The 12,181-nt window shown below is 39.6% G+C and overlaps 1 long non-coding RNA gene across 5 annotated transcripts; it reads left to right on the forward strand.

Annotated features, from left to right (window-relative positions):
• The first annotated feature begins 1,870 nt into the window (after window positions 1–1,870).
• On the forward strand, window positions 1,871–11,826 carry LOC144205462 (uncharacterized). 5 transcript variants are annotated; one of them, XR_013328097.1, is made up of 8 exons: window positions 1,871–2,020; window positions 2,089–2,512; window positions 3,253–3,456; window positions 4,780–4,823; window positions 4,911–5,014; window positions 9,321–9,461; window positions 9,649–9,772; window positions 10,762–11,826. It is a non-coding gene; the product is annotated as an uncharacterized LOC144205462 (long non-coding RNA). The 5 variants fall into 5 exon arrangements; XR_013328095.1 differs by lacking the exon at window positions 9,649–9,772; XR_013328098.1 differs by lacking the exon at window positions 9,649–9,772 and having other exon boundaries at window positions 4,916–5,014.
• Window positions 11,827–12,181: the final 355 nt, after the last annotated feature.

Below are 12,181 nucleotides of genomic sequence, written 5' to 3' on the forward strand. Positions count from 1 at the left end.
GGCTGACCTTTGCAGCTGTAGTACTGGCTCATCTCCGAGGATATCTACAAAAGAGGGGTCGGACTGGTGGGGTGTTTTATATCCTTGATGTCGCTGCTCTCTTCTATTCATGTTCAGCATGTCTGTCTCACTTTCCCTTTTGTTCGCAGCATGGTCTATGATCTACAGATAATTAGACGGCCTTCTGACTTAAAGGCAATGTGTTAAAGAAATACTTTTACTTGTGTGTTAGTTTAACAATAGTCTGGGGGTGGATAACATGGGGGTGAATGCAGCGGTGAGCACACATAGGGTCCTTTTTTATGGAGGTGTTGACATGGGATGGCTTGTATTTTATAGAAATTGAAGTCAAGTATAAATGTACATTGTGTAGAAGGTGTTTGTGTTCCAAAATATGCTCTATGGCTGCCTGTCAAGTTATAATAAAGGACTACAGATGCTGTGTGGGATCTCATTACACAGATTGCTGTTCAGGCGCTCTGACTCTGACATCAAATGCGAGAACACACATGGGCAGATGTCACTTCTCATCAATATCATAGCGTTTTTTGTGCTGACACCACAAAGACTCGGTGGAAATATCTCAGCTGCTTGCCAAAGCAAAGACAGAACAAATCACAACTTTTCAAAGAACCATCTATTTGAATGTAATCGGACGCAGCTTTGTAAATAGACTAATTCTATTATGATGGTTTGTTGAGAAATATTATTTGTATTATTATTATTACAGCAGCAATTGCTTACTTTGGTTACTAGAATCTAAACTTCCCAAATCATAAGGAATTTCCCCCTTGCATGTGTTGGCTAACAACATCACCGCTTTGCATTCAACGAGATAAAAATAGGCAAAGGTGTCATTAAAAGGATAAACGATCACTGAGAACGCGCGTGACTGAGCTGCTTTAGACAGTGATCTTATTACATGTTACATATAAGGTCACTGAGCTGGATTGTAGCACGACAGTCAAAGTATCGGAGTTCTTTTGTCCAACCACAGCAAAAACAAATGATTAAAAATCCCTAGAGTACATAGTCACATCAATTTAACAATTCGGTGACAATGTGACAACTGTGAAACACGAACAACATCGCAAACAAACGCAACAGAGGACTAAGAACAACAAAGGGCGTGCCGCAAACAGGTGCAAATTAAACTTTGACTTGGGTCACTAGAGTTGGAGGGGGTTCTCTTCTTACATGGGATGAGGTAACCACAAATCCGATTTCGTTTCGGCTTGTGGAACATCTCTTGCTTCCATTCTTTACTTTTCAACTTTGTTACACGGAAATGTAATAATGCACTTAGAATTGACCTTTGGTTTAATTGAACAATGTTCACAAGAAATTACCACGTTGTGGTTTTCTTGCAATAGTTGTACTGTACTTATTGTGTGTGTAACTTTCTCTGCTGGGCGTGTTTGAGTCACGTGAATGGGAACGTGATTCCTTGGTGGGAAAACTTGGGCCAAGGGAGTGGGGCCTCTTTTTATAGATGTGGATTCTGATAAAAGCAGCAGCTCGGAAACTCATTAATGTCTGGCTTTTTGTTGGCAGCAGCATGGAAATCATGCTTTTTGTTGGTGGAGGATGAGCTTTCATAGACTATTTATTCTCATTTTTTAAGGCTGCAATATGAAACCATATATTGTATATATATAAAGTTAGTGGGTTTAGTATTATTGTGAGTTTTCTCAGGTAAAAACAATTTTAAAATATTTAAAATGAAAGTTTTTCCACCTTTGCTTTTTTAATTTAAAAAAAATGTACACAAAAAATAGGATGCTCAAAAAAGGCATAGACCAGGTATGGGCAAACTGTAGAGACAGTTAAACCAATGAAATTTCTGCAGAAAACAAGAAGCACCTGACTGCAATCCACTAATTGCCCTTGTAGGACACCAAATTGGTAAAAAGGTGCCCTCTCAATGTGTTAGGATGAAAACCTGCACCCACTGCGTCCCATTGTGGAATAGTTTGCCCACCCCTGGCCTGGACTTTGCAGATATAATGACCTCCCAAAGGTAACCATGACGACGACATGGTATAGTATCTTTTGTCTTTAAGTTTACTGTGCTGTACATATGACTAGGGCTGGACCGGAATGTCCTTTCTCATGAATGTCAATAATCTGCGGCCAGTGTTAAGGAGCAGGCTCCTCAAGTTTTTGCAAAAGTGGACAATGCAGATAGAGAAGAAAGATTTGAGGAGATTGAAAGTGAAGGAACGGAGCAACTTTAAACCACTGAGACGTGCAGGCATGAAAGCTGAAGCAAATGGCGTACCACAAGCCAAAAGAGATTCGTGCCGTCCCACTCTCGCTAGGCTTAAGCGGGTCCTTCCTTTACCACCACCTGCTCCTCTTTAAGCACATCCTGTCATTTAATAGCTAATCCCTTCATTCACTCCACTGTGTTTGCTTACCATTGTTTCATCTCCCTTCAAGCTGTGGTCAAGGGGTGGTTCAAAAGTTCGCAGTGTATGGAGAGCACGCACTCACAGTGACAGAGGGCAAAGTAAGTGCATTTGCCCCTGCCAAGCAATTGTTTGGTGGAGAAAATCCTTGCGCATGTATACGAAGGAGTGTTTGTTTCAAACTTTTGCCAAAAAGAAACCTTTTAATTGTGCCATAACATTCACTGTTACAATTATTGTTAAATAATGGTAGATCTAAATAGTGAGATTTTACTCTGGTAGTTGTTTTTGTGAAAGAAATTGTAGTTTGAGACTTTTTTTTTTAATTAAATGACATTATTTTTCGCTCACTTTCACAAATTAATAGTGAAAGAGCATTTCGTGTCATGGTTTGTTTTAAGGGCACGAATGTGGTTACTCAGTGTGTCATTTTCAAACTGTACAATTAGAGAATAATAACAAGTAATTAGACAAGAGGTTACTCTGTAATCTTAAACGAAAACATGCAAATGACATCTTTAGTGGTTTGAAACCTGTTGGTGTTTCTTTTAAATGTGGCGGATGCAATCGTTTGAGCTTGAGTGAGCAAATAGAATCAAAAGTTAGTCAGACTGCACAGTAAGTACATTTGGAAAGAAGTCTTGAGCTCATCAGGGGGAAGGAGTCAGTGAATGTGTGTTTGTATCTTTTGAATGCATGCTGCTTCCTCCATTATCAGACTGGGTTTCTCTGTGAGGATGTCCTGACTGTTTTATGAGCAGGATGTCCTGTGTCAGTTCAGAGGATTGCATCTCTTTTGTCAAGCCTGGAGGCTCTAAACTATTTGTTTCAACTCTCCCAGCCCACGTGTCCTGAGAGGGTTGGAACGAGCTAACCTACCCGTCAAGAAAGCCACTCATTCTCATCACGGACAAAAACAAATCTTGGTTGCTCTGAAGTCGTGAGTGTGAGGACATCAAAAGCACGGTGAGAGTGACAGCTGGTCCTCCTCTTGGCCAGGCCCCCTGATAAGATCAGAGTGACAGGAATACATGGGACCCAACAGGTACCCCCCTGCAGCCCCATGGCACTTTTTTTCTGTCCCCATATGGCCACTAACAAGTCCCTCACCTACCTACGTAAATTCCTCTTGACACTTGTGACCTTTTTCTTCAACTGAGATCCATTGAATGATCAATATATTCTTACCAATGTACATGAGCACGATCCAATAGAACTCAAATGACACGTGCCAATGGCAATTGTTGATATTCTGGAAATTTTAAGAACATAATAAAGGATTCTGCCTGATATTTTCTAACTCTGGCAATTAAGTAATTTAAAGGATGTCTTTATACCGGGATGTTTTATTCAGATCTTCATGGCGAATCTCGTCTATTTAATCAGATGGTACAATAGACCCTAATGTTGTAGTTTTTTCTTTCCATTGCGTGTGACTGTGAAAAAGTTTTGTCCTTATGATATTTTTTTTTAATTATTTGACATATTTTCTGTCTCATTTGGTGCAAGGTCACTGTCTAGCCTTGTTAGTGACCTTGTTAGTAATGGTCTGCTCGTAAACTAACATTGTAAACACCCTTTCTTTATTCGTTCAGTTAATAGCATTATCATTAGCAGTCGATATAAATGCATGGTTCTCACAGTGCTTAGGTATCTGTTTTGCATTACAGCATGAGCATTTCTTTCAGCAATTTACTTGTGTTCAGATCTTTCCGCTTCCTTCCACCACGCTATTTGGCTCTCCTTCACGTGTGACTGCTCTCCTCCAAGTTGCCATAAATCCACAGCAAGCACTTTCAGGGCTGTTTGATAGCTCTAGTTTCCCTCAGTTCAAACAATACTAGGCCTAATTGACTCAAGTCTAACACTCATTAAAGTATTCTATTATTCCTTGCAAAGAGCATCAATTTAAAAGTATCAATCTTATTTTTATTTTCAAACCCCCCCCCCCCCCAAATCGAAAAAAAAAACACATTATAACATATAAAAAAAACAACCAAAGTGCTACAAAATGCTTGAAACTATGATGTACATCAATGTGCACTATTTTTCTTCAAAGCATTTGGAAAACTGTCCAATTAAATTGAATCAGCTGAGGGAAATTGGGACTGGAAAAGGTGTGGCATCTCTTTGGGGTCAATATTCTTCCTTGGTTTGTTTGCTTTTGTCCCACAGGTATTGTTAGTGGGTGGCTTGGTCTCCCCAGATAAAATAAAATGGCACTCACAAAAGCAGTGAAGAGAGCCTCCACAGAGTGTGAGATTGCAGAAGATAATTAAGATGCTCTCATGGAGTCGGAATTACAATTGCAGATGTGATGTTTCACTTGTTTTGATGAGTGTCCATGTCTCTGTTTTTATATCTCAAGGTTGAAAACAAACAAGCAAACATGATACTGTGAAGCATGCAAAGGTAATCTCAGTCGACTCCACTAACAACTCACAGGACTCCCTGAGGTCTTGTTTTTTGAGTGATTTGGACAAGCCACCCCTTTCTCAGTGCAGAGGTCAGGGGGTCATGCAGGGAACAAGCTGATCCTCCACACAGTATCGAGTCACTGCAACCAAAGGTTCAGACAACTGTCTCTGTCTATCTACCCAGAGGTAGGGAATATTTTGAAATCAATCAAAATGCCAAATAAGATAGGAGTAGCAATCTATACAGTAAACTAATATTAAGTGTATTCTGTCTGTCAAAGTGAAGAGGTCAAAAGTTTGGTATTGTTATTTGTATATATAACACTGAAAAATGTCTCTTAGAAACATGACTCAAAAAAAACTTTTGGGGCGAGGACTAGCCTCAACCTTTTGTACTGGGAATAGAAGAAAATGAATCTTATGTTGGAAGCAGTAGAAAGACCAATCATTTGACTACAGATTGGTTAAATCCAGTGTAAGGCAATGCAAAACAGCAGTTTTTCATTCATTCAATTAATCTGGAAAGAAGACAGAATATATGTCTGGATGTTTTTCAAAGAGGTACATAAAAAAAACAACATATGGTGAATCTTCCCTTTATCTTCTCCTGACCGTTCGCAAGACTGCTTCCTGGCATAAATTAGGTAAATAAGAGGCCGGCAACTGAGCTTCCTTTTACGGCCGCTAAGATAAACATTAACACCTGACGGTGAATGTGTTTGGAGAAAAAAAAAAAGAAAAAAACACTAGCCCTAATGTTTTTGATTTATTAGGCTACTGGCACAGTTGATGGAATCTCTGTTGAGAGTATTTTGTGAGCTGGTCATGGCTGATGTTCCATGATGGGAAGAACAGAGGCAGATAAATCTTAACAATCTGGACCCACAGCTCAGTGAAGAGTCCCAGAGGTTGGTTGGATGGTGACATGTGGATGATATGTTTATATGGGCTGTGTACCCATGCAGTAAATCACAACAGGTCTGGAGAGCAAAAGAGAATGAGAGTCTATCTGGGGGCCCCATGTGTTTCCAGAGAAAATGGGGTTAGTTTGAGGCTAACTTTGTTACTTTTAGGGAGGTTGACCCAGCATGTTTGACCCCATAGTTCCTTTGAACGGGACAACCCAGGGTGACAGACACTCTTGACTAGCTTGTTGAAGGATTTACACATGAAGGACGGGACTTAGAGAATCTCACAAGACAGCTTGCAACTGAGCTGCCTCGTCATTTTGAATGAGGCATTTTTGACATTAAAATCAAAACAGATGAGCTTCACTTGCACTAAAGCATGTACGCCCCCCCCAAGAGGAAATATTGCTGGTGAGAGAGTTTCAACAGATCTGGATGAGGTCATGATTTAACTTCAAAGAATTGTTGGCGACCACATGTATAGTGCTGTAGAAGGGCTTGTCTCAATAGGTCGAAGTAATCTACCAAAAAACAGGTTTATTCATAGTAAATTGTGACGTGTAATGAAGAACTACAAAGTAAGAATTAACCAGCACAAACATCTTCTAAAGGGAGCATTTGTCAAATAAAAAAACATTGATTTAACATCACAACGTATGAAAATCCTTAGATGTGCCTGTTCAAAGCATCACAAATAAACCACGCTCCATATGACCTCATCGAGGATTATGCGGTCGGCGCTGCTTTGAAAATATTGCGATCATAAAACGAAGGAATAAACATACAGTGACACTGGATCAGGCTGCTCGACGGCATCCTCTAAGCATCAAATCATGCTGGCTGACACCCGCACACCCATTGGTAGATCAATCCTATTGATTAGGCTCGGGTGCACTTTAGTGGGATCGATTTCTTTCCCTTTTCATCGCTCTGCTCGTAATGATGTTTGCAGGCATATTGTCCCTCTGCGAGATCCATAAAAGTTGAGACATCCGTTGCAGGATTAGATAGGACTTTAAATTTTAGGGTCACTTCCAGTTGATTGTAGGGCAAAATCCGATTATTCTCTACCATTAATTTATGACAGATCATTTGGATTTTTTTTCTCAACCAATCAGCTGACTGTGGTGGCTTCTTCCACTGATTATGTAACTGTTGAGATTGATACTCTAAGAAAGAAGTGTAAGTAATGGTTTTTAAATACATTTTCCTATTGGCTGAAATGAAGAAAAAATAGGTCCAAAGTAATGAGTGAATGTGTGTGGTATTCAGATGCCCCTTAGTTTAGCCTCTGTAAAAAGAAAAGGGTCATCTGGCAAAACAAATGCCAAAGCATATCCTGTCTCCAAAATCCAGGCTGCACTTAATACGCCATTATCTCTCCAAGTATTTCCATTTTTGTTCATACTGGCATTCTTTCACAAGCCTCAAACAAATCCAGTCTCTGCAGTGAGGCCCTTCTTAACTTGACTGACAGCCTACAGGGTAAAGTTACACCCTATTGCACAGGAGGGCACATCTTGGACATATCTCAGTGTGTCTCCAGCTAACAAACAGCCCAGCTCTCCAGGAGATCCCCTATGTGTTGTCATGGCACTCCTCCAAACACAGTAGGGATGCATTTAAGGGCTTTGTATTTCCCGTGTTTACCAAGCGTCTTGGGCAATCCTGTAGTGGGTCGCAGGATGCCTTCTCCACAATGGCCGCAGTGAAGTCCTTTGGATCCTGCGTGGAGGGACGGCACACATCCACACAGGCAGAGGAGGGAAGTTAATCCCGGGTGACAATAGTGTGCGAGCTCCCAGTTGTTATGTCACCTTGCTAGAATGCTATTATCGGATATTACTAGCTCCACGCCTATTTGTACCCCTTGTCACGTGTCACTTCAAGACATTTATATTCAACATTTGGTGCATTGTTGCACGGGGACTCGGAGACCTTGTTTGAACATAAGTGGATTCGTCATGCAGAGAGCTATGCTGTATTTAGGTGAGGATCTAAGTAAAGGTCAAAGGATCTGATCTGTATTTAGCTTGACATCAGCGGGTAGAAGTACAACATGACACGATTTGGGTTGTTGGAGTAAGTGGGGTTTTGGAATGTGTGCCCAATGGGTGAGACAGAGATGCTATTCGCCAGGCAGTAGTAATTGACAAGTGTAAATCCTTAAAACCTCGACAATATGGGTGGCAGGGGAGTAACTCTCATCAGTTTGCGTCTGTCTTTGTAGAGATCAGCTCTAATGTATTCTTGCTGTTTTGCATAATGGAAGGCAAATGAAAAGCTCTTTACTGTCAGGTTAAATGCAAGACTATAGTCAAAGTGTCACTTTGGAAGAAATAGAGTTGATCACCTCTCTGGCAGGGAGAAAATCTACTCCCAAAAACACAGTATATGCCTTTTCTAACATGATTCAAATTACTTATAACTGACAGGCGAAAAAAGTCAATTTCATTTTGACTGGGAGGACTGACTGGGAATTCTTATCAGAGGCTGTAAGTGTATCTTAAAGCCAACGGGTACACTATAAAGAATTAAGTTAAACAACGCGAGGCCACCGTTAACGGCAAGTAAGACTCATAAGGCGAACAGTGGTCCATTTGAGTTGTTCTCAGCTGACTTTATGACACATTCCTAGTGTTCTTCCATTTCTCATAGCAAAAACTGACATTGTGGCCCCCTGCAGAGAGGCGTCCTTCATCCCTCAGCGAGTCTGCTGTCTAATGAGGGGCTTAGGGCCATTACTTCACTGCGCAGTACTATTTTGGCTTTGCCATCATGTATCCAGCCTATCGCCACTCCCCCTTTTTTTCTATATCAGTATTTAAAGTGCTTTTTAAAGCGAACACTGTGGGAATTGGGGGATTTTGTGTACTACACTGCATCGAGATAGTTTTTCTTTACACTGCTAATGCGTATTAATAAATCTAAATTAAAGTTTCAATGGTTTTTAATAGCTGACTAGTTAAAAAATGTCAGTGTTTGTAAGTAATAGAGATAAGAGTAGTCATTTTTATTGTTCAAATGTGTAGAGCATGCATGTATATCAATTTACATCATCTAGAAACCTAATTATAGACTAGACAATCAGCCACTGCTGCGATAATACCCATAATTCCTCCCAAATGCAGTTTATCTTAATTTCATTCATTCCATTATCAGACATATTTGAGTTATGCATAGCTAAATAAAATTGTAGTGTAGACGTCGCCCTGTTTTTAACAGCTCCTGGCAAATCAAAGTCCTTTTCTCACTCAAACGAAACATGTCTGAAATTAGTTTTGGTGTGGGCCTTCTACCTCTTGCTGTGATGAGCTTTTTTTTCTCCACGTAACACCCTTTCACCAAAAGTCAATTGACAAATAAAGTAGAGCCTACACCCAGAAAAGACCCCGATTAAGTGACCAGATCTCGTTAGACAGGGTGGGAGGCGAGGAGATGCTAAATGTGGGTAAATAAAGAATTATAGACCTTTAAACTGCAGTAAGCTCACATGGTGGTAATCAAGTAAACTCCTGCTAACAAAAGCATAGCCTCTATCTAAATGATCTTACTTGTGATTTGCTTTTTACACGCAAACTCAGGATGCCTGGAAAATCACCATTATCACGCCATTCCAATATGAAAGGTAAAAAAAACAAACTAAGGAAATATGCTAACAAATCATCTGCACAACAAAAGGTCCTCATCTCTGACAAGATAAGGCCACTCAAGACAAGCCTGTGGTAAGTAGACAACATTCCTTTCTTAGCTTTCTAACCTCTTTTTTTTCTTGTTTTTGCTCCGAGGCTTTTTTTGTCCTCCAAAAGCACCATTGTTTCAACATGGGCTTCAAAATATCTTGAGTACGGAGTTCATTTTCTGTCTATTTCATCTGAGAATGTACAGTAACAACACATGCATGAATTTCAGCACTTGGAGAGCAAATGACCCAATTATTATCTACTGGACATGTTGCTATTTAGAAGCCAGTCACTGGGATCAAGCCCACAGGTGTCCAAATTGAAAGCCTTGGAAACATCAAAAGCTATTTTGGGTTTGTTATTCAGTCATGGTTCACTTGCTTTGCCTTTTCTATTCATTACGTTGATATCCTTTGCATGTGCTTAGTGAACCCCATATTATGCAATTTCACACTATTTGAAGTTCATATTGTGAATTAAAATCCAATATCCATTATTACCCAATCTACTTTTTTGAAAATGGGGTTAATTTTACTCTATAGACCACAGGTGTCAAAGTGGCGGCCCGGGGGCCTAATATGGTCCGCCACATCATTTTGTCCGACCCGGGAAAGTAAATCATGAGTGCCGACTTAGTTTTAGGATCAAATTAAAGTGAAGAGTATAGATGTATATTACATTTCCTGATTTTACCCCTTTAAAATCAATAATTGTAATTTTTTAATCATTTTTTCTATTTTTAGTTTAAAAAATCATTTTGTAAAATCGAAAAATATATTTTAAAAAGCTGAAATAAACATTGTTTTAGATTTATAAAAAAAACTGAATATTCAGGGCTTTTAATCCAGTTCTTTTAATCCATTTATTTTTAAAAAACGAAATATCATACCTAAAATGGTCCAGCCCACATGAAATCAACCCGAGTCCGACACCCTTGCTATACGCAGTCAGCAACGTCATCAATTGCAAAGTTTCACTTTCCCATGGAAATAAAGATCTGTGCATTACCCTTCATCACTACTATGTGACATGTATTCTATAATTATGTAGTATTAAATTGTGGAAATTATACAGAAGAATCTACATCCCGCAACCCAACAAAATGCCACATGCAAGATTATGTCTTTGGTTCCTCTTTTCACTTCATCCATCTCTCTATTTCTATACATTCATTCTCCACTCTTCCTAATCCCCTAATTAGTTTAATCTGTGAGAGATGGTCCCAGTTTCATAGGCTTAGTTACATTTGCTCTCAACAGGACTTTAACAAGCCAGCCGGGATAACTATATACTGCACAATAATACACATATGGTTGTTTACAGCATCTAATTTCCGTTCCAGCTCCTGGCCAGGCTGTCCACACAGAATCACCACCATCAGACTTCATGTGCACAGTTTTAAGACGTCACCCTCCCCCCTGCTCTGCACATTCAACCCATGTTATGTTCCTGGAAGCCTGCAAAGAAGTAATCAATGAGTCATGTGTCCTGATAACAACCAACTCCCTATGGGGTGCCTTCAAAGGGCTCCTGAGGAGATGGAGAGGGAGATGCATTGCTCTCCATGGGGTAATTACAAGTTGAGGCTCAATGCTTTCTTCTCCTTTTCAGAGAAGAGCTTAAAGACAGTCCAGTAAACAATTCAACGAGTCATGTTAGTGCAGCAGGAGGTTCCTTGAGCTAGTGTTCTCCAACTTGCCATGCATGTTGACCACCGTTGTGCTCACGCATTAATGTATACTGTACTCCACTGTGTTGAAATGCAATGGTTACCAGGTGAGGATAGCATTTAACAGCTAAAAAAGGCAGAAAATACACGTGGTGACAATTTCATGTTGGGTGCAGCTGAGTACGCGGCTTGACAACCAGCCAAGTGTGATGGTGCTTCTTAGTTAAAAGGGTCATAAAATAGACAAACACAGTAAACAACAGTGTCTGGCAGTTTTAAAAGCATTTTACTTTGTCGGTCTTTTTTGCGTTAAGTTTTCAATCCGATAATGAATTTCACTTTTTCTGATATGCATGAAATGTGAAATCACACGCTCATTCAAAAAAGAATTATTATGTTTATGAACTCGGGGATAAAAAAGAGAAAATGACTCTGTAACAGCTGTGTCGGTAGAATCCAGTGTTGCACATCTGATGTGTATTTGTGTCACTGTGAAACATTATCAGAAGATCCATGAAAGCTGCCAGATCATCAGCACTTGAAAGACTGTGACTAAATTAACAATTTGAAGCAGATGAGGATATCTTTGTGTTGTGACTTCTGGAAACTTTGTCAGCAAAATAATTGAAAAAAAAAATCTGAAGATAAAGCAGTCAATATGTCCTAATATAAATGAGTAAGTTCAATGAGGCACCTGTAAAATTCATTATTATTGTTATATTACCGGTAAGAACGCCAACATAATGTAATAACACAATAAAACTGAACTATTTGGCTGAAATTATATACTAAACTCTACAATCTAATTAAATTGGCCTGGTTTGGGTTGTACCTAATTAAATGGGCTACACGAGCGTTAAATGCGCATCAAGCAAAGACGCGCCTGCAAAACTATCCGCTACTGCCCACTTGTGGTCATAAACATAAAATGCACTTTCGAAAGGCGGTCCATTGTGCGCTTTTAGGACAGTAGTTTCAATATAAATAAAGAAAATACCTTTTTCATAACAATTTTAGAATGGATCTACCTCTGACCGTCTAGTCTTAGAAAAATCAGGCTCGGGATACCTGATTTAATGTCCAGACTGTGTTT

The sequence above is a fragment of the Stigmatopora nigra genome, chromosome 12 (assembly GCF_051989575.1).
Source record: "Stigmatopora nigra isolate UIUO_SnigA chromosome 12, RoL_Snig_1.1, whole genome shotgun sequence".
In the NCBI taxonomy this organism is placed as follows: domain Eukaryota; kingdom Metazoa; phylum Chordata; class Actinopteri; order Syngnathiformes; family Syngnathidae; genus Stigmatopora; species Stigmatopora nigra.